The sequence below is a fragment of the Pristiophorus japonicus genome, unplaced genomic scaffold (genome assembly GCF_044704955.1).
Source record: "Pristiophorus japonicus isolate sPriJap1 unplaced genomic scaffold, sPriJap1.hap1 HAP1_SCAFFOLD_89, whole genome shotgun sequence".
In the NCBI taxonomy this organism is placed as follows: domain Eukaryota; kingdom Metazoa; phylum Chordata; class Chondrichthyes; family Pristiophoridae; genus Pristiophorus; species Pristiophorus japonicus.
Genome location: NW_027254813.1, coordinates 1,692,919 through 1,715,689, shown reverse-complemented (window position 1 = coordinate 1,715,689; position 22,771 = coordinate 1,692,919). Strand labels below are relative to the sequence as shown.

At 46.1% G+C, this 22,771-nt stretch overlaps 2 non-coding genes across 2 annotated transcripts; both read right to left on the bottom strand.

Moving 5' to 3' along the window:
* Window positions 1–2,811: 2,811 nt before the first annotated feature.
* On the bottom strand, window positions 2,812–2,885 carry trnan-guu (transfer RNA asparagine (anticodon GUU)). Its single transcript has one exon. It is a non-coding gene; the product is annotated as a tRNA-Asn (tRNA).
* Window positions 2,886–16,969: 14,084 nt separating this feature from the next.
* On the bottom strand, window positions 16,970–17,041 carry trnag-ccc (transfer RNA glycine (anticodon CCC)). Its single transcript has one exon. It is a non-coding gene; the product is annotated as a tRNA-Gly (tRNA).
* Window positions 17,042–22,771: the final 5,730 nt, after the last annotated feature.

Genomic DNA, 22,771 nt, shown 5'->3' with positions numbered 1-22,771 from the left:
TCATGGACTCAGGTCCACTTCCCTGCCCGCTCCCCAAAGCACAGGACAAATGATTGAAGTATCGACTGTCCCTTAGTTAGCATTTCTTTCATTGTGCAAAAGAAGGTGAGGGGTTAATTAATGATGCTTTCCCGTGAAAGCAACACAAAAGTTTTAGAAAAAAACATACAGTGATTGGGAGGTGAGCGCTGCTTCTGACACCAGGTGGGAATGGGCGGAGATTTTAAAGCTCCTTGTATTGTGACACCTTCATATAGACAAACATCTGAGTCTTATGACGTAGACCTCGTGGCTCAATGGTAGCAATGATTTCAGTTCCGAAGGTAGCGTGTTTAAATCACATCAGGGTTACTGTACTTTTAGTTATTGTTCTTCCAGAATTAATATATTTTTTGCTGTTTGGCAATAACCAGACCCTTGCTCCAAGGTCTGTCTCACTGTTTCCCCGGTGTCAGACAGAGATACGCCTGCTGTCCTCATTTGTTTCATGTGACAGGATACAACAGTTCAAAATCAACCTGCAGATGGCCACATACAGCATTAAATAGTCAGGATGGCCGAGCGGTCTCAGGTGCTGTGTTCAAGTTGCAGTCTTCTCTCGAGGTCTGTGTTTAAATCTGACATTTCTTATTTTTAATCATTCAGTGAAACTCATTGTTTGACACCACGATCAACTCCTTCAAAGTGGGTTTCAGCAGTTCACCTGCTCGCTTAACATTTCCGTCTGACCGGGTGCTGAAAGTGGAGAGGTTTCCGCAGTTCATAAACATGTCAGGATTTGGAGCCGGAGTGGGCCATTCGGCCCCTCGAGCCTGGTCCACCATTCAAGAAGATCCTGTGTTTTCGGTGCCTGGTTCATAGAAACATAGAAACATAGAAAATAGGTGCAGGAGTAGGCCATTCGGCCCTTCTAGCCTGCACCGCCATTCAATGAGTTCATGGCTGAACATGCACCTTCAGTACCCCATTCCTGCTTTCTCACCATACCCCTTGATCCCCCTAGTAGTAAGGACTTCATCTAACTCGTTTTTGAATATATTTAGTGAATTGGCCTCAACAACTTTCTGTGGTAGAGAATTCCACAGGTTCACCACTCTCTGGGTGAAGAAATTCCTCCTCATCTCGGTCCTAAATGGCTTCCCCCTTATCCTTAGACTGTGTCCCCTGGTTCTGGACTTCCCCAACATTGGGAACATTCCTCCTGCATCTAACCTGTCCAACCCCGTCAGAATTTTAAACGTTTCTATGAGGTCCCCTCTCATTCTTCTGAACTCCAGTGAATACAAGCCCAGTTGATCCAGTCTTTCTTGATAGGTCAGTCCCGCCATCCCGGGAATCAGTCTGGTGAACCTTCGCTGTACTCCCTCAATAGCAAGAATGTCCTTCCTCAGGTTAGGAGACCAAAACTGTACACAATACTCCAGGTGTGGCCTCACCAAGGCCCTGTACAATTGTAGCAACACCTCCCTGCCCTTGTACTCAAATCCCCTCGCTATGAAGGCCAACATGCCATTTGCTTTCTTAACCGCCTGCTGTACCTGCATGCCAACCTTCAAAATGTTCATTGCTGGTAACATCAACAGGAGACTGGGGAAACAGTGAGAAAGACTTTAGAGCAAAGGTCTGGTTATTGTGAAACACCAAAGGAAATATAAATTCAAGAAACATAGAAAACATAGAAAATAGGTGCAGAGGTAGGCCATTTGGCCCTTTGAGCCTGCACCGCCATTCAATGAGTTCATGGCTGAACATGCAACTTCAATACCCCATTCCTGCTTTCTCGCCACAGCCCTTGATCCCACTAGTCTGAAGGACTACATCAAACTCCTTTTTGAGAAGAATAACCTCGAAAAGAAATGTGACCCCGACACCCAGGAAAAAGTGTTAAGGCAGAAGATTAAATGCTGCATTCCTCTGTTCAAAAAAATTCCTTTCACAATCATTTCTCTGACCGTAACTGCACAAAACAAAAATGTTCCTTCCAAAGTCATTAAACTTCCGAATCTCCTGAATCAGATGCCTCTAGTTTTGCCGACTCAATCCATGTCCCTTTGCAATGTTCTGCTTCCACCCACACTATGAAATGTGCCACTAACTTATAGAATCATGGAATGGTTACAGCACGGAAGGCCATTCGGCCCGTCGAGCCCGTGCCGACTCTCAGCGAGTCCCACTCCCCCGCCCTTTCCCTGTAACCCTGCAATTGTTTTTCCTTCAGACACTGATCCAGCTCCCATTTGAAAGATAAGATTGAGTCTGCTTCCACCATCCTTTCAACCCGTGCATTCCAGATCCTAACCACTCGCTGCTAAATGGCCACCTCGTGTTCCTATGTGTAAAGTCTGGGAAACACTCGATCAATTCCTGCCACACTCACAGCCTTCCTAAATATAGCACCGTCATTCTATTCTCGTAAAACCAGGTCCTGAAGTATAGGCCAGCTGTGTAGGTTAAAGCTCTGGTTATTGCTGTAGTGTTTCCGTAATGTAGTGGTTATTAGATTCACCTCACACGCGAAATGTCCCTGGTTCAAAATTGCGCGGAAACATTTTGAAAACATGTTCAATTAAATATTTGAAGAAATGGATTTATTCATATTAGTGGTTCAATATTAACAAAAAACAATGTCCCATAACCTTGTTAATTTTTCTGATATCTCTGTTCAGTTCTGTATACACTCAAACTGAATGCTCATAAAAATACTGGAGTGGGAACTCACAGGATAACAGCACAGCTGGGAATGTTTGTGGAATGTATTCGCGCAGCCAAAACGCACAATGACAACCTGGAATGACAAACAGTTAAATGCTTCGTCCCTGGGTGGGCTCGAACCACCAACTTTTCGGTTAACAGCCGAACGCGCTAACCCATTGCGCCACAGAGACTAACGCAATTGCACACAGCAAGACATCTCAAACCAGGGTGTCAGTCAGTTAAACCTTCAGATTGCTCTGACCGGGATGGAACTTGTCCACTCTCAGTTGTACTTTTCCCAAGTAAAGGGTGTGACATTCATTGTGGATGTGTGGAAGCAGTCTGGTCCCGCACACTGCAGACACTTCCATGTCACCACCAACCAGCTCTCCCACAACCGGTGTGATCTACCTTCCAGCCTTCCGGTGCCTTGTCTGTGACGAAGTATTCTGATTGCCCCGAAGCCAGCATTAGGTTTTAATTCCTTTTCAGCTCCTGACTGCGGATATTGCTGTGATTAAACGCGAACACAATGCTAACAGGGACAGTTCAATTCACCGTTTCTTTGCTTGGTGAAATTTCAAAGATTGAAAGCGACGCACATCAAACCCAAACCTCGTCACCGACTCACGAACTCGACAAAACTTTGCATTTTCTTTCCATGCCAAGCATTTTACATGAATACATTGCAATGCCAACGCACTTTTTACCTGGCAAGACTGAAGTACAAGCTGTGATGAACAGTGTGAAACAGAAACAGCTACTTGAAAAACCATAGCCTCGATGACATCTGTGTGAATTGTTCTGCATCGATAATTAGCAGAGAGCAAAGAGAGGAAACTGATGGTGTGGATGAGAAAAGGCCGAGCCAAAGTGTACTGTTGGAGATGATTTTGTTGTTTTTGAGAATTGTTTCAAATATTTTACCATGGTTGGTTCCATAGTGTAATGGTGAGCACTCTGGGATCTGAGTTCAAATCTCGGTGGAACCTGATTCCTTGTTGTCCCAGCTGCTGAAAATTTGGGACAAACAAGTGAAAGACACCTGGTGCTGGTGGGCAGTTTTGTTGCCTTTGTCATTGATACTTGATCTACAAGTCTAGTTATCAAATCGTGTGCTCAACCATCAGTTTCCTGTTACAAAATGTTGAAAACGGCTGTCTTGCTCTTTTTGCTTCGTTGCTTTTAACCTCGAATTACCCGCACACATTCAGTTGTAGTAAAGGCAGGATCGGGTCTTTTAGTTAAACATTCATACCAAACAAACCAAGTATGAAAGTTACTGAGAACACTTCACAAAGGCAGCTTGCTTCGATTTCCGTGGCTGCTTGAGACACACACCTTCCGAATGTCCAGTGTCTCTGGTGTCTGCGTGTGTGAGTCTCATCTTTATACTCTTATTTCTTTACATTTAGACAATCACAGCTAACGGCTTTGTGAATTGTTTAACATACAGATTAATATTGCTTGTTTAACCTACAGATGTCATTCAATAGTAACAAAGGTACAATCAAATATTTAACATACAGACAATGACCAGTTACTCATCTCACTGGCTGAAGGCACCACATTGTCTAACAGTCTCTTTCCATCCAAACTTCAATCTTCCTGTTTTTTAATTCAAACTTCAGACCACGTGCTGAAGCAAAGAGTTCAACAATGCGGGACTGTGCTCCCACATTCCCCCACTTCTTCTCCTCGCCTCTGTGCAGGTCTTATCTGGGTAACATACATTTGCATGGTGGCTCGAGCTCGTTCAACAGCATTGTCCAGTTGTTGTCCTTGTTTTCCAACACGACATCCGCAGTAAATCAAAATGACCAGCACGACCAGCTGAACCAGCACCAGCATAAGGACAGGGTGTATCATTGTGTTCATCACGCCTGTTGCCGTCGGGCTCCATCCCAACAATGACTCCCACCAGCTTACATGTTCAATCTGGTCCAAAGTTGTGTGCACGTTCTCGATTTCCGCAGTGTGATGGTTTATGTCCACAACGATTTCTTGATTCAAACTCTGTAGCTGTTGAAATGTTGTATTCCATTTCCGTATTTCCTTCTTCCAAATAGCAGCGCGCTTCGGGTCAAAGTAGGGTTCTTGTAGATTCAGATTCTCAGGATGCCATTTTAAAGTCCGTTGGTCTGTGATCACCACATCCATTTTTACTTAAAAGTCAATTTTCAATTTTTGATGTTTCCAACTGAATTCCATGCTGTTTGCATTCAGAAATGTAAACTCACAATCGGTGTCTTCGACTAAGTCTGTTACCCTCTGCACAGGTTTTAACAATTTCGTCTGCTTTGTGGGAGAAGTGTAACAACATCGAGTAAAGGATGACGGAAATGCTGAATAGTCAGTCGAGAGACCCAGTCCTTCTCTCAGTTCACCCTTCGGAACTGCTGTAATTCACTCTCTCGACATTTGCAACGATCCAACTTCTATTTCGCATCCTTTAAGATCATGTTTGTAACTCCCACATTTGAGCTTTTCACTGAACATCTCATCAGTTCTGAGACAGCCCATTCCTGCAGAAACTTTAAATGTTTCTGAACAAGCTTCTCCCACTGCTTTCATCTCTGACTGTTCAGTAACTGCTCCTCGTGTATCTGGGGTGTTGGGGAAATGTCTCTGAAGAGGGGAATCCCCTTCCTCCAGGAGCACCTTCATTTGTCCGGCAGACCCTGTGTCCATTTCCCGCTGCCCTTCCACACAAGCCTCGATAAGGGTATGGCCACCCCTATCCTGAAGTAAGGGTCCTAAAGGAACGACATGTGTGGTTGAGGCGCGGCATCCCTATAAGGATCCTCCCTCACCTGCGGAATCTACCCCCAACCTCAGCAACTGAACCGAGGTATCATTCCTGTCTGTGACTCCAGCTTCTCTTTCCTGATTCTTCAACTTTTCTTTTAACTTTTCTAATTCTTTAGCCAGTCTATCCCTGTCCTCTAGCAACTGACGACCACCACCTGGTCCTGCTCCTTTTATGTGGCTCCTCGCGGGATTCATCCACTCAGGCCCTTCTGTCTTCCATCGCTGTCACCCCTGTCTCACTTCCATGACTGAAATTCCTGCAGCTCCCTGATACAAGCTTTCTACCCTTGCCAACCATTTATCAAAACGTTCGTCCCCACCCCAGGCATCTACTTCCAGAACTACTGACGGGGGTAGGAGAGTCAAAATGATCTCTCTATGTGTACTATTCCCATAATGACTGATATCAATCCAATTACTTCCCAAACTTTTACACAACTGGAATATACATTACCCAGCCTCCCTGGGTCCTTCCCCTGGTAATAATGCAAGCCGCTTTATTAACTGTGGCCCTGAGTGAGTAACAAAGATTGCAGCGATTATTCTACCAAGCATGAGACCTGGAAGTTGTTTCAAAACCTACTCCCGTTCCCCAGTGATTCCCTAAAGCTCACAGAACCATGTGAACCCTCGGTTTCTCTGATATGTCCCAGACTGCCACCATCCCAGAATATTACACCACCACTGGGCAAACTTATTAAGATCCTGAAGAGGTGCAGGTCCCACTTCACGAAGGATAGCTCTCATGTCCTGTAACTTGACCCCCACCTCGCTCATACCAGGTATCCCCAAAACCACTTAAGGTCGTGTTCCCTTCACGAGCTCCACAGGGAGTAGAGGAATCATGATCCTGCTCTGGCCTTGTCCGCTCGAGCGTGCTTCCCCCACTCTCCACATTACCGGAAGGTCGTGTGTAATGTTGTGGGGTGTTAAGCGCCTGAGTAACCGAAGAGGCATTTAAGTGCTCCGTCTCCGATCCTAACGTTGCCACACGAACCGCACGGGTTCGAGGCTCCGAAGTCAGAGAAGACAAAGGAGCTGTGGATGGGAACCATGGGCATTCTCCCTGTCCCTTAATCCCCTTTTCAACTCTCAGACCCGGGGAATCCTCCGACCACCACCCAGCTTTATCAATTGCTGTCTCCGTGGGCAACCTAATACCACCATCTGCTGCAGCTTAGATATTCCTTTCTCTAGATCTTGTTTACGCTTCTGTTCATCAGCAAGATGCTGATTCAGCGTCAGAACAGTCCTGGCTGCCCCGAGTGCCTGAAGTCACCAATTCTCTACTTCTTTACTCACTGCTGTTAGCTGCTCTCTGAGTTCTGAGACTTCCCTATCTCGAGCCTCAGCCTCTTCTCCTAACGTTTGAATCCCCAGCATGAGACAATGCAACACGAACGCTATTCTCTTTTTATCACTTTTTAACCCAAACACTTTAATCTTTTTTAACTGGACACTCTTCACTAAGGACTGCCGTGTCTCTCTCCATCCTCCTGTCATTGTTTCCTGTCTTATCCCATAAGTTCCACCTTTCGACTCAATCCACTCATTAAGAAATGGCTGGAGCTCAACTGAAATATCCCCTGAGCCTCCCATTACTATCTGAAGATCCCTTTAATCACGACAACTAAGAGAATGCTCACCCCTCGAACTGATGTGTGGGAAACACTTCTTCCAACAACTCAGCCAACTTTCTGCTTCATGTCGGGGACTTCGAATAAGCCAACGCACTTTTGAAAATCACGTCGGGGTCACCAAAATGTTGTAAACGGCTGTCTTGCTCTTTTCGCTTTGTTGCTTTTAATGTCGAATTACCCGCACACTCCGTTGTAGTAAAGGCAGGATCGGGTCTTTTATTTAAACGTTCATGTAAACAAACCAAGTGTGAAAGTTACTGAGAGCACTTCACAAAGGCAGCTTGCTTCGATTTCCGTGGCTGCTTGAGACACACACCTTCCGAATGTCCAGTGTCTCTGCTGTCTATGTCTCTGCAGTCCATAAATGTCAACTTTATACTGAAAAAGCCTTTGAACTCTTATTCGTTCCATTTAGACAATCCTGACTAACTGCTTTCTGAATCTTGTAACAGACAGACTTAATATTGCTTGTTTAACCTGCAGATGTCATTAAATAGTAACAAGGTTACACTCAAATACTGAACATACAGACATCATAAAATCGTTTCGTCCTGAGTTTCCATTATTCCCACCGTAACAAGGTACTCAAATATTTAACATCCAGACAATGACCAGTTACTCATCTCACTGGCTGCAAGGCACCACATTGTCTAACAGTCTCTTTACCATCCAAACTTCAATCTTCCTGTAATTTAATCCAAACTTCAGACTGCATGTTGAAGCAAAGAGTTCAGCAATGCGGGACTGTGCTAACACAGAGCACAGGATTTGACAACGAGACTTGCAGATCAAGCATCAATGACAAAGGCAACAAAACTGCCCACAAGCACCAGGTGTCTCTCAGTTGTTTGTCCCAAATTTTTAGCATCTGCAACAGCAAGCATTCAGTTTCCACCGAGATTTAAACTCAATCCCTGGATTCATGTCCAGAGTGCTCACCATTACACCATGGAACCAACGATGCCAAATTCTATGAAACATTTCTCAAAAACAAGATCATCTCCAACATTACACTTTGGCTCAGCATTTTCTCATCCACACCGTCACTTTCCCCACTTTACGCTCTGCTAATTATCGATGCAGAGCAATTCACACAGATACCGTCGAGGCTATGGGTTCTCAAGTAGCTGTTTCTGTTTCACACTGTTCATCACAGCTTGTACTTCAGTCTTGCCAGGTAAAAAGTGCATTGGCATTGCAATGCACTTATGCAAAATACTTGGCATGAAAAGAAAATGCAACTTTTTATTGAGTGCAAAACATGCATTGCCTGCATTTCAAAAAGCGTTGCTTTTATTCATCCTGCTGAATGCATATTGCACAGATAATCTCAGCACACATTGTGCAGGCAAAGGCAGCATTAGACAACAAACTAGTTTCTCCTCCGCTGATTTGTAACAGGTAACTGACGGTTGAGCACACGATTTGATAACGAGACTTGTAGATCAAGCATCAATGACAAAGGCAACAAAATTGCCCACCAGCACCAGGTGTCTTTCACTTGTTTGTCCAAAATTATTCAATTATTGACTCTCATTCAATTAGCATTTCTTTAATTATGCAAATGAAGATCATAGGTTAATTAATGATGTTTTCCGGTGAATGTAGGATAACATTTAACAAAAAGCCCCAACGTGGGGCTCGAACCAGCGACCCTAAGCTTAATAGTTTCATGCTCTCCCAATTGATCGAGTGGGGCTTCTGCCAAATGCTGGTTTTTGTCGCTGATTGCAGCCAGGCGCCTGTTGGCTCCGCCCCAGATGTTTAAACTTGCTGTCGACGAACTGCCAGGATCTTCTTGAATGGTGGACCAGGCTCGAGGGGCCGAATGGCCGACTCGGGATCCGAATCCTTACATGTTTATCATCTCATGACTTTTCACAGGAGAACAAACTCGCCCCTGAGCATGCATGAGGAGAAAGCTCCAGAAAATATTCCCGCCCGGTGAGCTTTCGGGTGTGAGGCGAACGTGTTAACCGCTACACTGCGGAAACATCTCCACTTTCAGCACCAGGTCAGACGGAAATGTTAAGCGAGCAGGTGAACTGCAGAATGCCACTTTTGAAGAGTTGGTCGAGGTGTCAAACAATGAGTTTCGCTTAATGATTAAAAGCAGAAAGTGTCAGACATTGGATTTGAACCCACTCCTCCACATGCAATTGCAATCCAAACACAGCACCTTTGACCGCTCAGCCATCCTGACTCGGTGCTGCTGTGTCTGGCCCCCTGCAGGTTGATTTTGAACTTTTGTGTCCTGTCACATAAAATAAATGAGGGCAGCAGGCGTATCTCTGCCTGACACCGGGGAAACAGTGGACAAACCTTGGAGCAAGGGTCTGGTTATTAAGACACAGTAAAGAAAATATTGATTCCGGAATTATCCCAATGGTCAGGAACCCTGACATGATTTCGATAGCAGTGTTCTCATCTCGAGTGAGATGTGTTACCGTTGCACCACTTGCTCTGCACAACGAATATGAGATGTTTATCTATATGAACGTTCCTCAAAATAAGGGCTTTAAAATCCCCGCCCATTCTCACTCGGAGTCAGAAGCAGCGCTCAATTGCCAGTCACCGTCCGTTTTTTTGTTGAACTTTTGTTTTTATTTCACGGGAATGCATCATTACTTAACCCAATGTCATCTTTTGCACAATGAAAGAAATGCTGACTGAGGGACAGTCGATACTTCAATCATTTCTTCTGTGTTTTGCATGTTAACTGTTAAACCAGATCCCATTTTACACAATTTTTGTCGGGGATTGTTTCAAAATCTTCATTGCTTATGACAACGGGAATCTGGGGCAACTTTTGTCAAATTTAACAGCACCGGTTAATCCAACCATGCACAGAAAATAGAATCAGTAGTGAAGATAAAATCCCACGGTGCTCATTTTCAGATTCAACATCGTAGGATTTCAAATAAAGTGCAAGAATTTTACAGTGAAAAGATTTGGAAGTGTTATTTGAATTTGTGTCTTTAATTAAACTTTGTGGCTTCTGACTCCCGTTCATGCCTCTGCTGAATAAGAAAGGAGGGTTTGACGTTGATCAGACTGCACTGCCCCTGATATTTGTGAGCTCATCCTTTATATTCAATGGTTTCTCGCCCTTTGATGGGCTGCAGTGTAGCGGATATCACGTTGGCCTCACACGCAAAAGGTCCCCGGTGGATCTGTTTTCTCTCACTCAAAGTTATCTATTTATTGAATAAAGAGCAATTAAGGAATAAGGGAGCACTTTTGCCGGGAGAATGAATTGCAAATAAAAACAGCAATTGCTGGAAATCTCAGCAGGTCAGGCAGCATTTGCCAGGAGACGAAACTCGCTTCGGATTGATCCACTATAGCAACTTTAAACATAATGTTCCCGCCCGGGATTGAACCAGGGACCTTTCACATATTGAGCAAAGGTGATAACCACTGCACTACGGAAACCTTTGGCAAAGCTGACACAACAGACACAACAGAGGGGAGCTGACCAGTGAGCTCCTTCTGTGCTGGCTCACCTGAAACAACTTCTGTCCCACACTGAAAGTTCTCAATCCTTCTCCTCCGCTGCCCTTTACAGAAAGGTCACGGATCACCCAGCCACCGTGTTCACTTCCACATCCTCACAGTGGGGCCACAGAGACTCCCACCATCTCCCCGCGATCAGCGAACTCAAAATTAAACCCGGAACACGTGTCCAGCAACGGGCAGGAGAAACAGGAGAATCTGTAAGCTCGGTCCGTAACAGAAAGTAATGGGGTTATTCATGGTGATTACAGCAATTACTAATCGTCTCACAGACCTCAATTATTTTTAATTTGACAAATTGATCGAGTATCGTTATCAGGTTAGTGCGCCGGATCTTAATCCCTCGACCACGTAGATATATTTATATATATGTATATATGAACCTGAATATCAACGGCGAGCTGCCTAGGCCTCATGGTGCAACGGTGGTGCATCTAACTTTGAGTGAGAGAAATTCTTTTCGACAATGAAACCCATTACATCTTTTGTTCCCTTTTAAACACGAGAAACTGAGACGAGGAATAAACAAAGAAATAAAAGCACAGGGATATAGACAAGAGGAAGAGAGAAGGGGAAATACTGTCCCCACCCAGAACTAATGCAGAAACCCCTCTGCTGCGCTCGGGGTGGCCACCCACAGCCTAAATACACTAACGTCCCAACAGCTCATTGACTGTCGGAGTGGGACCGTGCGGCGCTTCAGAAGACAGGTCAAAAATGCAAAGTCACTGATTCGGTCTCGTGTGCTCCTGCTGCAATGAATAGATACACACAATAACATGCTTTTATAATGGTTACACTTTATCGCCATTCTTGTCAAGCAGTTGTTTCGTTGGACCAGGGATATGATTCTCACTTCAGGGTTGTTAATGGCAATTTGCGAGAGATTCCACGTTTAAATACCGAATGAGCCCTTTCAATTTGCATAGAACTTATGCAAACTAGTGTTATGTCTGTAAACCTGTAAATACCTTGTTTAACCACTAGAGGGCTCATCCCCTGGAGTCCAAAGGGATCCCACAATCCCTTGGGAGCACTTGTACTTAAGGAGGCCTCACAGGCTGGAGAAGCACTCTGGAGACCTGCAATAAAAGACTAAGTTCACAAATTACTTTGAGCTCACAGTATCTGGTCAGACTCTTTATTCATGCAATACAACTGGCGATGAGATACAGATGACGAACCCCACCGCAACGATGCAGAGACCAATGGGCATCCTGGAGAAATTTTCGGAGGGAGATGATTGGGAAACCTTAGTGGAGCGACTTGACCAATACTTCGTGGCCAGCGAGCTGGAAGGAGAAGCGAATGCTGCCAAAGGAAGGGCGATTCACCTCACTGTTTGCGGGGCACCATTTATGGCCTCATACAAAAGCTGCTTGCTCCAGCGAAACGCACAGAGAAATCGTATGTTGATTTGTGCACACTGGTCCAGGAGCATCTTAACCTGAAGGAAAGCGTTCTGATGGCGAGGTTCCGGTTCTACATGTGCAAAAGGTCTGAAGGCCAGGAAGTGGTGAGCTATGTCATCGAGCAAAGACACCTTGCAGGCATTTGGAATTTGAAGGACATTTGGAGCACATGCTCAGGGACTTCTTTGTACTTTGCATTGGCCATGAAGTAATACTTTGTCAACTAATTTTGACAGTCGAGACCCCAACCTTGAGTAAGGCCATCGCGATAGCCCAAGCGTTCATCGCCACCAGTGACAATACCAAACAAATCTCTCAGCACACGAGTGCTGTACAAGTACTGTGAACAAAGTAATGTTGTTTTCAAATCGTTACGTACAGGGCAGGCCTCACATGCCTGTTGCTGTACGTCTGCAGATGTCTCAGAGCCCACCATCAAGGGTGATGAATGCTACGCCATTAACATCTTGTTGGCACTGCGGGGGTGATCATCATTTCCATTCATGCCGCTTCAAAGGATACGTTTGCAAGGGCTGTGGAACAATGGGACACTTGCAACGAATGTGCAGGCAAGCTGCAAACACTGCTAATCCTGCAAACCACTATGTTGCAGAGGAGGGCAAATCCACGGCAGATCACAACGAACCAGAGCATCAGACCGAGGAGGTACAGGTATATGGGGTGCATCCATTTACCACAAAGTGCCCCCGATAATGCTGAAGGTTGAATTAAATGGACTCCCGGTGTCAATGGAGCAAGACATGGACGCGAGCCAGTCCATTATGAGCAGAAAGACTTTTGATAAATCGTGGTGCAGCAAGGCCTCAAGGCCAGTCCTTACTCCCATTCGCACTAAACTGAGAACTTACACAAAGGGCCTGATTCCCGTAATCGGCAGTGCTACTGTAAAGGTACCCTACGATGGAGCGATACACAAGTTACCACTCTGGGTGGTACCGGGCGATGGCCCCACGCTGCTCGGCAGGAGCTGGCTGGGGAATATACGCTGGAACTGGAACGACATCCGGGTGCTCTCGCCCGTCGACAACATTTCGTCTGCCCAGGTCTTAAACAAATTCCCCTCGTTGTTCGAACCAGGCATCATGAAGTTCCAAGCAGCAAAAGTGCAGATCCACCTAATCCCCGGGGCGCGACCTATCCGTCACAAGGTGAGAGCAGTACGGTACATGATGAGAGAGAGGGTGGAGATCGAGCTGGACAGGCTGCAACGAGATGGCATCATTTTGCCGATCGAATTCAACGAGCGGACCAGTCCGATTGTTCCAGTCCTCAAGGGAGAGGGCACCGTCAGATTCTGTGGTGATTACAAAGTAACTATCAAATGTTTCTCCCTTCAGGATCAATACCCACTAGCAAAGGCAGACAACCTTTTTGCAACGCTGGCGGAGGAAAGACGTTCACGAAGCTGGACTTGACCTCGGCCTACATGACGCAGGAGCTGGAGGAATCATCGAAGGGCCTCACCTGCATGAACACGCACAAAGATCTCTTCATTCACAACAGATGCCCATTTGGGATTCGATCAGCCAGAGAATTCCAGAGAAACATGGAAAGCTTACTAAATTCGGTCCCGCGCACCATGGTCTACCAGGACAACATCTTGGTTGCAGGTCGGAACACAGATGAGCATCTGCAGCACCTGGAGGAGGTTCTTAGTCGGCTTAATCGCGTGGGGCAAAGGTTAAAACGCTCGAAGTGCATTGTCCTGGCGCCCGAAGTGGAGTTCCTTGGGAGAAGAATTGCGGCGGACGGCATCAGGCCCACCGATTCGTAGATGGAGGCAGTCGACAACGCACCAAGGCCACAGAACGTGACGGAGCTGCGGTCGTTTCCAGGACTCCTGAAGTACTTTCGTAACTTCTTACCGGGTCTCAGAACACTGTTCGAACTACTGCACGCTTTACTGCATAAAGAAAACGAATGGGTATGGGGTAAAAGCCAAGAAAATGCCGTTGTAAAAGCTAGAAAACTGTTATACTCAACCAAATTGCTTGTGCTGTATGATGCATGTAAGCGTTTGGTGCTAGCATGTGATGCGTCGTCATACGATGTTGAGTGTGTATTGCATCAAGCTCATGAATCTGGGAAATTGCAACTGGTTACTTATACATCCAGGAGTCTGTCTAAGGCTGAGAGGGCCTACAGCATGATCGAAAAAGAAGTGTGAACATGTGTTTATGGAGTAAAAAAAATGCATCACTATCTGTTTGGGCTCAAATTTGAATTGGAAACTGACCATAAGCTACTTATTTCCCTCTTTTCTGAAAGTAAGGGGATAAATACAGATGTATCGGCCCGCATCCAGAGATGGGCGCCCACATTGTCCGCATACAACTACGCCATCCGCCACAGACCAGGCACAGAAAACTGTGCCGATGCTCTCAGTAGGCTGCCATTGCCCACCACAGGGGTGGAGATGGCACAGCCCCCAGATTTAGTTATGGTAATGGAAGCATTCGAGAGTGAGCAATCACCTGTTACCGTCCGACAGATTAGAACCTAGATGAGCCAGGATCCCTCATTGTCCATAGTAAAAAACGGTGTGCTCCACGGGAGTTGGTCTAGTGTTCCGTTAGAGATGCAGGAAGAAATAAAGCCGCAACAGCGGCGCAGAGATAAAATGTCCATACAGGCAGACTGTATCAAGTAGTGGTGCCAAAAAAAGGCAGGGACACTTTCATTAGTGATCTCCACAGTACCCACCCAGGCATTGTAATGACTAAAGCCATAGCCAGATCCCACGTGTGGTGGCCCAGTATCGATGCGGACTTAGAGTCCTGCATTTTCAGATGTAATACATGCTCGCAGTTAAGCAATGTACCCAGGGAGGCGCTGCTAAGTTTTTGGTCTTGACCCACCAAACCGTGGTCTAGGGTACACATCGACTATGCAGGCCCGTTCTTGGGTAAAATGTTCCTTGTGGTTGTCGATGCGTACTCCAAGTGGATTGAATGTGAGATGATGTCCGCTGCCACCATTGAAAGCTTGAGGATCATGTTTGCCATGCACGGCCTGCCTAACATTCTTGTCAGTGACAATGGGCTGTGCTTCACCAGTGCTGAGTTCAAAGAGTTCATGACACGCAATGGGATCAAACATGTCACATCTGCCCCGTTTAAACCAACATCCAATGGTCAGACAGAGAGAGCAGTGCAGCAATCAAGCAGCGCTTGAAGAGGGTAACTGAGGGCTCACTGCAGAGTCACCTATCCCGAGTCCTGCTTAGTTACCGCACAAGACCCCACTCGCTCACTGGGTTTCCCTCCGTGGAACTGCTCAAAAAAAGGGCACTGAAGACAAGGCTCTCGTTAGTTCATCCTGATCGATACAAACAGGTAGAGAGCAGGCGGCTTCAAGAGAATACATGTCATGATCAAGTAAATGTGTCATACGAAATCGAGGTTAATGATCCTGTATTTATGTTGAACTATGGACAAGGTCCCAAGTGGCTTCCCGGCACCGTCGTGGCCAAAGAGAGGAGTAGCGTGATCCTGGTCAAACTTTCATATGGACTCACCTGCAAGAAACACTTGGACCAAACCAAACTCAGATTCACGGACTATCCAGAACAACCCACAATAGACTCTACCTTTTTCGCTCCTCCAACACACACACAAGTGGCAATCAACCCAGCGGTTGACCACGAAGCAGAACCCATCACCCGCAGCAGCCCAGCAGGACTCACCACGCCCAGCAGGCCAGCGAGGGCCCTACAAATGATTCACCAAAACCAGCATTTGCACCGAGACGATCAGACAGGGAAAGGAAGGCCACAGATTGACTCAAATTGTAAATAGTTACACTACTGACTTTGAGGAGGCTGGGGTTAGCGGTGCAGGGGGAGTGTTGTTACATATATAAACCTGTAAATACCTTGTTTAACCATCAGAGGGCTCATCCACTGGAGTCCCAAGGGATCCCACAATCCATCAGGAGGCCTCACAGGTTGGAGAGGCACACTGGAGACCTGTAATAAAGGATGACGGCCACACCTTACTTTCAGTTTGCAGTATCTGGTCAGATTCTTTATTCAAGACATAACACTCTGTATTTAGGAGACTGATTTAAAATGTTTATTGCTCATGTGACAAGGAATCTGGGGCGACATTTGTTCAATTTATTTCACGGCAAAAATAGTCTCAAAAATCACGTTCCGCCCGGGATCCTTTCGCGTGTGAAGCGAACGTGATAACAACGACGCTACGGAAACACTGCGGTTCAAATGATGTTAGGAACATAACCAGATGTTTAAACTTGCTGTCGAGGAACTGCCAGGAATTCTTCAATAGTGGACCAGGCTTGTGGGGCCGAATGGCCTACTCCAGCCCCTAATCCTTCCATACTTATGAACTTATGACCTTTCACAGGAGAACAAACTTGCCCCTGAGCATGCATGAGGAGAAAGCTACAGAAAATATTCCCGCCCAGTGAGCTTTCACTTGTGAGGCAAATATGTGAACCGCGACACTGCGGAAACATCTCCACTTTCAGCACCAGGTCAGACGGAAATGTGAAGCGAGCAGGTGAACTGCTGAATCCCAGTTTTTAGGAGTTAGTCGTGGTGTCAAACAATGAGATTCACGAAATGATCAAAAGTAAGAAATGTCAGATACAAATCCACACCTCCAGAGGAGACTGTGAATTGAACACAGCACCTGAGACCGCTCGGACATCCTGACTATTCAGTGCTGTGTGTGGCCACCTCCAGGGTGATTTTGAACTGTTGTGTCCTGTCACATGAAATAAATGAGGGCAGCAGGCGTATCTCTGCCTGACACCGGGGAAACAGTGAGACAAACCTTGGAGCAAGGGTCTGGTTATTGCCAAACAGCAAAAAAAATATTAATTCTGGAAGAACAATTTCCAAAAATACAGCGACCCCAACGTGATTTGAACACATAACCTTCTGATCGGGAGTCAGACATGCTACTATTGCACCACAAGGTCTACATAAGGAGCCTGGGATGTTCGTCTATATGAAGGTTTCACAATACAAGTGGCTTTAAAATCCCCGCCCATTCCCACCAGGTGTCAGAAGAAACGCTCACCTGCCAGTCACCGTATGTTTTTTTCTGAAACACTTGTGTTGCTTTCATGGGAAAGCATCATTAATTAACCCCTCACCTTCTTTTGCACAATGAAAGAAATGCTAACTGAGGGACAGTCGGATACTTCAATCATTTGTCCTGTGCTTTGGGGAGCGGGCAGGGAAGTGGACCTGAGTCCATGATCGATCAGCCATGATCGTATTAAATGGCGGAGCAGGCGCGAGGGGCGTATGGCCGACTCCTGCTCCTATTTCTTATGTTCTTATTTTCTTCAGCATGTTGACCCATTTTACACGCTGTATTTTAGGATTCTGGTTCAAAACCTTCATTGCCGATAACACCAGGAATCTGGGGCAACTTTTGTCAAATTTAACAGCACCGGTTAATCCTACCGTGCACAGAAAATAGAATCAGCAGTGAGGATAAAATCCCACGGTGCTCATTTTCAGATTCAATGCAGTCGGATTTCAAATAAAGTGAAAGAATTTTACAGTGAAAAGATTTGGAAGTGTTACTTGTATTTATATCTTTAATTAAACTTTGTGGTGCCACTGCTGAATAAGAAAGGAGGGTCTGACGTTGACCAGACTGCACTGCCCGTGATATTTGTGAGTTCATCCTTTATATTGGTTGCAGTGTGGCGGATATCACGTTGGCCTCACACGCGAAAGATCCCCGGTGGATCCGTTTTCTCTCACTGAAAGTTATCTATTTATTGAAGTGAAATAAAGAGCAATTAAGGAATAAGGGAGCCCTTTTGCCAGGAGAATAAATAGAAAATAAAAACAGCAAATGCTGGAAATCTCAGCAGGTCAGGCAGCATTTGCCAGGAGAATAAACTCGCCTCTGATTGTTCCTCTATAGCAAGTTTAAACATAAAGTTCGTGGCCAGGATTGAACGAGGGACCTGTCACATGTAAAGCAAACATGACAACCGCTGTACTACAGAAACCTCTGGCACAGCAACCCCAACAGGGGGGAGCTGACCAGTGAGCTCCCTCTGTGCTGATCGGGAATGTGTTGGCTCACCTTAAACAACTTCTGTCCCACACTGAAAGTTCTCAATCCTTCTCCTCCGCTGCCCTTTACAGAAATGTCACGGATCACCCAGCCACCGTGTTCACTTCCACATCCTCACAGTGGGGTCACAGAGGCTCCTACCGTCTCCCCGCGATCAGTGAACTCACCCAGTTCACAAAATTAAACCCGGAACACGTGCCCGGCAAAGGACAGGTGAAGCCAGATAGTCTGTTAGTTCGGTCTATCACAGAACGTATTGGTATTCATGGCGATTACAGCAATTATTAATCGTCTCACAGACCTCAATTATTTTAATGCAATGAACTGATCGAAGATCGAAACCAGATTAGTTCACCGGATCTTAACACCTCGACCACCAGGGAACAGTTATGTTACATGTAGATATATTTATATATATTTATATATGAACCTGAATATCAACGGCTAGCTACCTAGACCTCATGGTGCAACGGTAGTGCATCTAACTTTGAGTGAGATAAATTGTTCCGCAGTGACACCAATTTCATCTCTTGTTCCCTTTTAAACACTAGAAACTGAGACAGGGGGAATAAATAGAGAAATAAAAGCACAGGGATACAGACAGGAGGAAGAGAGAAGGGGAAAGATACTGTCCCCACCCAGAACTAATGCAGAAACCCCTCTGCTGCGCTCGGGGTGGCCACCCACAGCCTGGATACACTAACGGTAGAACACCAGCGGCAGGTCGGGGCCATAAAAGGAACGGCGAGCGGCCCTGGGAGCAGCTTGGAGGTCCCGCGAGACTACTCCAGGGAGCAGCGCGAGCTGGTGCAGGAGGGCGGCGGCAGCGAAGTGTGACGTCATCAAGGTCCAGGTCAGTGATTGGAGCGTGGGTAGATACAGCAGGAGCGGTGAGATCGGGGCGAAGGAGCGGCGAGAGACTGTGGAGGGATGTGATCGGGGCCCAGGGTAGGCATGAGTTCAGGGCCAGGAGCCCAGGGGCAGCACATAGAAACATAGAAACATAGAATATAGGTGCAGGAGTAGGCCATTCGGCCCTTCTAGCCTGCACCACCATTCAATGAGTTCATGGCTGAACATTCAACTTCAGTACCCCATTCCTGCTTTCTCGCCATACCCCTTGATCCCCCGAGTAGTAAGGACCTCATCTAACTGCTTTTTGAATGTATTTAGTGAATTGGCCTCAACAACTTTCTGTGGTAGAGAATTCCACAGGTTCACCACTCTCTGGGTGAAGAAGTTTCTCCGCATCTCGGTCCTAAATGGCTTCCCCCTTATCCTTAGACTGTGACCTCTGCTTCTGGACTTCCCCAACATTGGGAACATTCTTCCTGCATCTAACCTGTCTAACCCCGTCAGAATTTTAAATGTTTCTATGAGGTCCCCTCTCATTCTTCTGAACTCCAGTGAATACAAGCCCAGTTGATCCAATCTTTCTTGATAGGTCAGTCCCGCCATCCCGCGAATCAGTCTGGTGAACCTTCTCTGCACTCCCTCAATAGCAAGAATGTCCTTCCTCAGGTTAGGAGACCAAAACTGTACACAATACTCCAGGTGTGGCCTCACCAATGCCCTGTACAACTGTAGCAACACCTCCCTGCCCCTGTACTCAAATCCCCTTGCTATGAAGGCCAACATGCCATTTGCTTTCTTAACCGCCTGCTGCACCTGCATGCCACCCTTCAATGACTGATGTACCATGACACCCAGGTCTCTTTGCACCTCCCCTTTTCCTAATCTGTCACCATTCAGATAATAGTCTGTCTCTCTGTTTTTACCACCAAAGTGGATAACCTCACATTTATCCACATTATACTACATCTGCCATGCATTTGCCCACTCACCTAACCTATCCATGTCGCTCTGCAGCCTCACAGCATCCTCCTCGCAGCTCACACTGCCACCCAACTTAGTGTCAACCGCAAATTTGGAGATACTACATTTAATCCCCTCATCTAAATCATTAATGTACAGTGTATACAGCTGGGGCGCCAGCACAGAACCTTGCGGTACCCCACTAGTCACTGCCTGCCATTCTGAAAAGTACCCATTTACTCCTACTCTTTGCTTCCTGTCTGACAACCAGTTCTCAATCCATGTCAGTACACTACACCCAATCCCATGTGCTCTAACTTTGCACATCAATCTCTTGTGTGGGACCTTGTCGAACGCCTTCTGAAAGTCCAAATATACCACATCAACTGGTTCTCCCTTGTCCACTCTACTGGAAACATCCTCAAAAAATTCCAGAAGATTTGTCAAGCATGATTTCCCTTTCACAAATCATTGCTGACTTGGACCTATCATGTCACCTCTTTCCAAATGCACTGCTATGACATCCTTAATAATTGATTCCATCATTTCACCCACTACCGATGTCAGTCTGTAATTCCCTGTTTTCTCTCTCCCTCCTTTTTTAAAAAGTGGGGTTACATTGGCTACCCTCCACTCCATAGGAACTGATCCAGAGTCAATGGAATGTTGGAAAATGACTGTCAACGCATTCACTATTTCTAAGGCCACCTCCTTAAGTACTCTGGGATGCAATCCATCAGGCCCTGGGGATTTATCGGCCTTCAATCCCATCAATTTCCCCAACACAATTTCCCGGCTAATAAGGATTTCCCTCAGTTCCTCCTCCTTACTAGACCCCCCGACCCCTTTTATAACCGGAAGGTTGTTCGTGTCCTCCTTCGTGAATACCGAACCAAAGTACTTGTTCAATTGGTCCGCCATTTCGTTGTTCCCTGTTATGACTTCCCCTGATTCTGACTGCAGCGGACCTACGTTTGTCTTTACTAACCTTTTTCTCTTTACATATCTATAGAAACTTTTGCAATCCGTCTTAATGTTCCCTGCAAGCTTCTTCTCATAGTCCATTTACCCTGCCCTAATCAAACCCTTTGTGCTCCTCTGCTGAGTTCTAAATTTCTCCCAGTCCCCAGGTTCGCTGCTATTTCTGGCCAATTTGTATGCCACTTCCTTGGCTTTAATACTATCCCTGATTTCCCTTGATAGCCACGGTTGAGCCACCTTACCTTTTTTATTTTTATGCCAGACAGGAATGTACAATTGTTGTAGTTCATCCATGCGGTCTCTAAATGTCTGCCATTGCCCATCCACAGTCAACCCCTTAAGTATCATTCGCCAATCCATCCCAGCCAATTCACGCCTCATACCTTCAAAGTTAGCCTTCTTTAAGTTCTGGACCATGGTCTCTGAATTAACTGTTTCATTCTCCATCCCAATGCAGAATTCCACCATATTATGGTCACTCTTCCCCAAGGGGCCTCGCACAACGAAATTGCTAATTAATCCTCTCTCATTACACAACACCCAGTCTAAAATGGCCTCCCCCCTAGTTGGTTCCTCGACATATTGGTCTAAAAAACCATCCCTTATGCACTCCAGAAAATCCTCCTCCACCGTATTGCTTCCAGTTTGATTAGCCCAATCTATGTGCATATTAAAGTCACCCATTATAACTGCTGCACCTTTATTGCACGCACCCCTAATTTCATGTTTGATGCCCTCCCCAACATCACTACTACTGTTTGGAGGTCTGTACACAACTCCCACTAACGTGTTTCGCCCTTTGCTGTTCTGCAGCTCTACCCATATAGATTCCACATCATCCAAGCTAATGTCCTTCCTAACTATTGCCTTAATCTCCTCCTTAACCAGCAATGCTACCCCACCTCCTTTTCCTTTTATTCTATCCTTCCTGAATGTTGAATACCCCTGGATGTTGAGTTCCCAGCCCTGATCATCCTGGAGCCACGTCTCCGTAATCCCAATAACATCATATTTGTTAACATCTATTTGCACAGTTAATTCATCCACCTTATTGCGGATACTCCTTGCATTAAGAGACAAAGCCTTTAGGCTTGTTTTTTTAACACCCTCTGTCCTTTTAGAATTTTGCTGTACAATGGCCCTTTTTGTTCTTTGCCTTGGGTTTCTCTGCCCTCCACTTTTCCTCATCTCCTTTCTGTCTTTTGATTTTGCCTCCTTTTTGTTTCCCTCTATCTCCCTGCATTGGTTCCCATCCCCCTGCCATATTAGTTTAACTCCTCCCCAACAACACCAGCAAACACTCCCCCGAGGACATTGGTTCCGATTCTGCCCAGGTGCAGACCGTCCGGATTGTACTGGTCCCACCTCCCCCAGAACCGGTTCCAATGCCCCAGGAATTTGAATCCCTCCGTGCTGCACCACTGCTCAAGCCACGTATTCATCTGAGCCCACACTGCGATATGTGTGTGCACAAGGTCTGTGCAGCAAAGCTGGTCTCCAGTCGTCTTGGTTAACCCTTGCCACTGGACCCAAGACCTAGCTCTGTCAAGCCCGTGTGATGGCTGGGATGCAACGGCCACCACACATTAAAAAAATCCACGCACAGGCATCTTCCACCCTTCGGGATGTCGTTCGGGTCCATCATTGAAACACCTGTGAACTCATCCTTTTTCGGCGTGGAAGCAAGTCATCCTCGTTTCGTGGGACCGCCTATGATGATGATGATGATGGATACATTAACATCCCAACAGCTCCTTGACTGCAGGAGTGGGACCGTGCGGCGCTTCAGAAGACATGTCGAACAGGCAAAGTC